Below are 6,133 nucleotides of genomic sequence, written 5' to 3' on the forward strand. Positions count from 1 at the left end.
GTGGAGTTGGAGGTATAGACTCTGATGTAGGGCTGGTGTAGGGTGGAATGGGAGGTATAGACTCTGATGTAGGGCTGGTGTAGGGTGGAGTGGGAGGTATATACTCTGATTTAGGGCTGGTGTAGGGTGGAGTGGGAGGTATAGACTCTGATGTAGGGCTGGTGTAGGGTGGAGTGGGAGGTATAGACTCTGATGTAGGGCTGCTGTAGGGTGAAGTTGGAGGTATAGACTCTGATGTGGGGCTGGTGTAGGGTGAATTTGGACGTATATACTCTGATGTAGGGCTGGTGTACGGTGGAGTGGGAGGTATAGACTCTGATGTAGGGCTGGTGTAGGGTGGAGTGGGAGGTATAGACTCTGATGTAGGGCTGGTGTAGGGTGAAGTGGGAGGTATAGACTCTGATATAGGGCTGGTGTAGGGTGGAGTGGGAGGTATAGACTCTGATGTAGGGCTGGTGTAGGGTGGAGTGGGAGGTATAGACTCTGATGTAGGGCTGGTGTAGGGTGGAGTTGGAGGTATAGACTCTGATGTGGGGCTGGTGTAGGGTGGAGTGTAGGGTGGAGTGGGAGGTATAGACTCTGATGTAGGGCTGGTGTAGGGTGGAGTGGGAGGTATAGACTCTGATGTAGGGCTGGTGTAGGGTGGAGTTGGAGGTATAGACTCTGATGTGGGGCTGGTGTAGGGTGGAGTGGGAGGTATATACTCTGATGTAGGGCTGGTGTAGGGTGAAGTGGGAGGTATAGACTCTGATGTAGGGCTGGTGTAGGGTGGAGTGGGAGGTATAGACTCTGTTGTAGGGCTGGTGTAGGTGGAGTTGGAGGTATAGACTCTGATGTAGGGCTGGTGTAAGGTGGAGTGGGAGGTATAGACTCTGATGTAGGGCTGGTGTAGGGTGGAGTTGGAGGTATAGACTCTGATGTAGGGCTGGTGTAGGGTGGAATGGGAGGTATAGACTCTGATGTAGGGCTGGTGTAGGGTGGAGTGGGAGGTATATACTCTGATTTAGGGCTGGTGTAGGGTGGAGTGGGAGGTATAGACTCTGATGTAGGACTGGTGTAGGGTGGAGTGGGAGGTATAGACTCTGATGTAGGGCTGGTGTAGGGTGAAGTTTGAGGTATAGACTCTGATGTGGGGCTGGTGTAGGGTGAAGTTGGACGTATATACTCTGATGTAGGGCTGGTGTAGGGTGAAGTTGGACGTATATACTCTGATGTAGGGCTGGTGTAGGGTGGAGTGGGAGGTATAGACTCTGATGTAGGGCTGGTGTAGGGTGGAGTGGGAGGTATAGACTCTGATGTAGGGCTGGTGTAGGGTGGAGTGGGAGGTATAGACTCTGATGTAGGGCTGGTGTAGGGTGGAGTGGGAGGTATAGACTCTGATGTAGGGCTGGTGTAGGGTGGAGTGGGAGGTATAGACTCTGATGTAGGGCTGGTGTAGGGTGGAGTGGGAGGTATAGACTCTGATGTAGGGCCGGTGTAGGTGGAGTTGGAGGTATAGACTCTGATGGAGGGCTGGTGTAGGGTGGAGTGGGAGGTATAGACTCTGATGTAGGGCTGGTGTAGGGTGGAGTTGGAGGTATAGACTCTGATGTAGGGCTGGTGTAGGGTGGAATGGGAGGTATAGACTCTGATGTAGGGCTGGTGTAGGGTGGAGTGGGAGGTATATACTCTGATTTAGGGCTGGTGTAGGGTGGAGTGGGAGGTATAGACTCTGATGTAGGACTGGTGTAGGGTGGAGTGGGAGGTATAGACTCTGATGTAGGGCTGGTGTAGGGTGAAGTTGGAGGTATAGACTCTGATGTGGGGCTGGTGTAGGGTGAAGTTGGACGTATATACTCTGATGTAGGGCTGGTGTAGGGTGGAGTGGGAGGTATAGACTCTGATGTAGGGCTGGTGTAGGGTGGAGTGGGAGGTATAGACTCTGATGTAGGGCTGGTGTAGGGTGAAGTGGGAGGTATAGACTCTGATGTGGGGCTGGTGTAGGGTGGAGTGGGAGGTATAGACTCTGATGTAGGGCTGGTGTAGGGTGGAGTGGGAGGTATAGACTCTGATGTAGGGCTGGTGTAGGGTGGAGTGGGAGGTATAGACTCTGATGTAGGGCTGGTGTAGGGTGGAGTGGGAGGTATAGACTCTGATGTAGGGCTGGTGTAGGGTGAAGTGGGAGGTATAGACTCTGATGTAGGGCTGGTGTAGGGTGGAGTGGGAGGTATATACTCTGATTTAGGGCTGGTGTAGGGTGGAGTGGGAGGTATAGACTCTGATGTAGGGCTGGTGTAGGGGGGAGTGGGAGGTATAGACTCTGATGTAGGGCTGGTGTAGGGTGGAGTGGGAGGTATAGACTCTGATGTAGGGCTGGTGTAGGGTGAAGTGGGAGGTATAGACGCTGATGTAGGGCTGGTGTAGGGTGGAGTGGGAGGTATATACTCTGATTTAGGGCTGGTGTAGGGTGGAGTGGGAGGTATAGACTCTGATGTAGGGCTGGTGTAGGGTGGAGTTGGAGGTATAGACTCTGATGTAGGGCTGGTGTAGGGTGAAATGGGAGGTATAGACTCTGATGTAGGGCTGGTGTAGGGTGGAGTGGGAGGTATATACTCTGATGTAGGGCTGGTGTAGGTGGAGTTGGAGGTATAGACTCTGATGTAGGGCTGGTGTAGGGTGGAGTGGGATGTATAGACTCTGATGTAGGGCTGGTGTAGGGTGGAGTTGGAGGTATAGACTCTGATGTAGGGCTGGTGTAGGGTGGAATGGGAGGTATAGACTCTGATGTAGGGCTGGTGTAGGGTGGAGTGGGAGGTATAGACTCTGATGTAGGGCTGGTGTAGGGTGGAGTGGGATGTATAGACTCTGATGTAGGGCTGGTGTAGGGTGGAGTTGGAGGTATAGACTCTGATGTAGGGCTGGTGTAGGGTGGAGTGGGAGGTATAGACTCTGATGTAGGGCTGGTGTAGGGTGGAGTGGGAGGTATAGACTCTGATGGAGGGCTGGTGTAGGGTGGAGTGGGAGGTATAGACTCTGATGTAGGGCTGGTGTAGGGTGGAGTTGGAGGTATAGACTCTGATGTAGGGCTGGTGTAGGGTGGAATGGGAGGTATAGACTCTGATGTAGGGCTGGTGTAGGGTGGAGTGGGAGGTATATACTCTGATTTAGGGCTGGTGTAGGGTGGAGTGGGAGGTATAGACTATGATGTAGGACTGGTGTAGGGTGGAGTGGGAGGTATAGACTCTGATGTAGGGCTGGTGTAGGGTGAAGTTGGAGGTATAGACTCTGATGTGGGGCTGGTGTAGGGTGAAGTTGGACGTATATACTCTGATGTAGGGCTGGTGTAGGGTGGAGTGGGAGGTATATACTCTGATGTAGGGCTGGTGTAGGGTGAAGTGGGAGGTATAGACTCTGATGTAGGGCTGGTGTAGGGTGGAGTGGGAGGTATAGACTCTGATGTAGGGCTGGTGTAGGGTGGAGTTGGAGGTATAGACTCTGATGTAGGGCTGGTGTAGGGTGTAGTGGGAGGTATAGACTCTGATGTAGGGCTGGTGTAGGGTGGAGTTGGAGGTATAGACTCTGATGTAGGGCTGGTGTAGGGTGGAGTGGGAGGTATATACTCTGATGTAGGGCTGGTGTAGGGTGAAGTGGGAGGTATAGACTCTGATGTAGGACTGGTGTAGGGTGGAGTTGGAGGTATAGACTCTGATGTAGGGCTGGTGTAGGGTGGAATGGGAGGTATAGACTCTGATGTAGGGCTGGTGTAGGGTGGAGTGGGAGGTATATCCTCTGATTTAGGGCTGGTGTAGGGTGGAGTGGGAGGTATAGACTCTGATGTAGGGCTGGTGTAGAGTGGAGTGGGAGGTATAGACTCTGATGTAGGGCTGGTGTAGGGTGAAGTTGGAGGTATAGACTCTGATGTGGGGCTGGTGTAGGGTGAAGTTGGACGTATATACTCTGATGTAGGGCTGGTGTAGGGTGGAGTGGGAGGTATAGACTCTGATGTAGGGCTGGTGTAGGGTGGAGTTGGAGGTATAGACTCTGATGTAGGGCTGGTGTAGGGTGGAGTAGGAGGTATAGACTCTGATGTAGGGCTGGTTTAGGGTGAAGTGGGAGGTATAGACTCTGATGTAGGGCTGGTGTAGGGTGGAGTGGGAGGTATATATTCTGATTTAGGGCTGGTTTAGGGTGGAGTGGGAGGTATAGACTCTGATGTAGGGCTGGTGTAGGGGGGAGTGGGAGGTATAGACTCTGATGTAGGGCTGGTGTAGGGTGGAGTTGGAGGTATAGACTCTGATGTAGGGCTGGTGTAGGGTGAAGTGGGAGGTTATAGACGCTGATGTAGGGCTGGTGTAGGGTGGAGTGGGAGGTATATACTCTGATTTAGGGCTGGTGTAGGGTGGAGTGGGAGGTATAGACTCTGATGTAGGGCTGGTGTAGGGTGGAGTTGGAGGTATAGACTCTGATGTAGGGCTGGTGTAGGGTGGAGTGGAGGTATAGACTCTGATGTAGGGCTGGTGTAGGGTGGAGTGGGTGGTATAGACTCTGATGTAGGGCTGGTGTAGGGTGGAGTGGGAGGTATATACTCTGATTTAGGGCTGGTTTAGGGTGGAGTGGGAGGTATAGACTCTGATGTAGGGCTGGTGTAGGGGGGAGTGGGAGGTATAGACTCTGATGTAGGGCTGGTGTAGGGTGGAGTGGGAGGTATAGACTCTGATGTAGGGCTGGTGTAGGGTGAAGTGGGAGGTATAGACTCTGATGTAGGGCTGGTGTAGGGTGGAGTGGGAGGTATAGACTCTGATTAGGGCTGGTGTAGGGTGGAGTGGGAGGTATAGACTCTGATGTAGGGCTGGTGTAGGGGGGAGTGGGAGGTATAGACTCTGATGTAGGGCTGGTGTAGGGTGGAGTGGGAGGTATAGACTCTGATGTAGGGCTGGTGTAGGGTGAAGTGGGAGGTATAGACTCTGATGTAGGGCTGGTGTAGGGTGGAGTGGGAGGTATATACTCTGATTTAGGGCTGGTGTAGGGTGGAGTGGGAGGTATAGACTCTGATGTAGGGCTGGTGTAGGGGGAGTGGGAGGTATAGACTCTGATGTAGGGCTGGTGTAGGGTGGAGTGGGAGGTATAGACTCTGATTTAGGGCTGGTGTAGGGTGGAGTGGGAGGTATAGACTCTGATGTAGGGCTGGTGTAGGGTGGAGTTGGAGGTATAGACTCTGATGTAGGGCTGGTGTAGGGTGGAGTGGGAGGTATAGACTCTGATGTAGGGCTGGTGTAGGGTGAAGTGGGAGGTATAGACTCTGATGTAGGGCTGGTGTAGGGTGGAGTGGGAGGTATAGACTCTGATGTAGGGCTGGTGTAGGGTGGAGTGGGAGGTATAGACTCTTATGTAGGGCTGGTGTAGGGTGGAGTTGGGGGTATAGACTCTGATGTAGGGCTTGTGTAGGGTGGAGTGGGAGGTATAGACTCTGATGTAGGGCTGGTGTAGGGTGAAGTGGGAGGTATAGACTCTGATGTAGGGCTGGTGTAGGGTGGAGTGGGAGGTATAGACTCTGATGTAGAGCTGGTGTAGGGTGAAGTTGGACGTATATACTCTGATGTAGGGCTGGTGTAGGGTGGAGTGGGAGGTATAGACTCTGATGTAGGGCTGGTGTAGGGTGGAGTGGGAGGTAGACTCTGATGTAGGGCTGGTGTAGGGTGAAGTGGGAGGTATAGACTCTGATGTAGGGCTGGTGTAGGGTGGAGTGGGAGGTATAGACTCTGATGTAGGCTGGTGTAGGGTGGAGTGGGAGGTATAGACTCTGATGTAGGGCTGGTGTAGGGTGGAGTGGGAGGTATATACTCTGATGTAGGGCTGGTGTAGGGTGAAGTGGGAGGTATAGACTCTGATGTAGGGCTGGTTTAGGGTGGAGTTGGAGGTATAGACTCTGATGTAGGGCTGGTGTAGGGTGGAATGGGAGGTATAGACTCTGATGTAGGGCTGGTGTAGGGGTGGAGTGGGAGGTATATCTCTGATTTAGGGCTGGTGTAGGGTGGAGTGGGAGGTATAGACTACTGTATTAGGGCTGGTGTAGGACATGGATGGGAGGTATAGACTCTGATGTAGGGCTGGGTAGGGTGAAGTTGGAGGTACTAGACTCTGATGTGGGGCTGGT

This window comes from Salvelinus namaycush, chromosome 8 (genome assembly GCF_016432855.1).
Source record: "Salvelinus namaycush isolate Seneca chromosome 8, SaNama_1.0, whole genome shotgun sequence".
In the NCBI taxonomy this organism is placed as follows: Eukaryota; Metazoa; Chordata; class Actinopteri; order Salmoniformes; family Salmonidae; genus Salvelinus; species Salvelinus namaycush.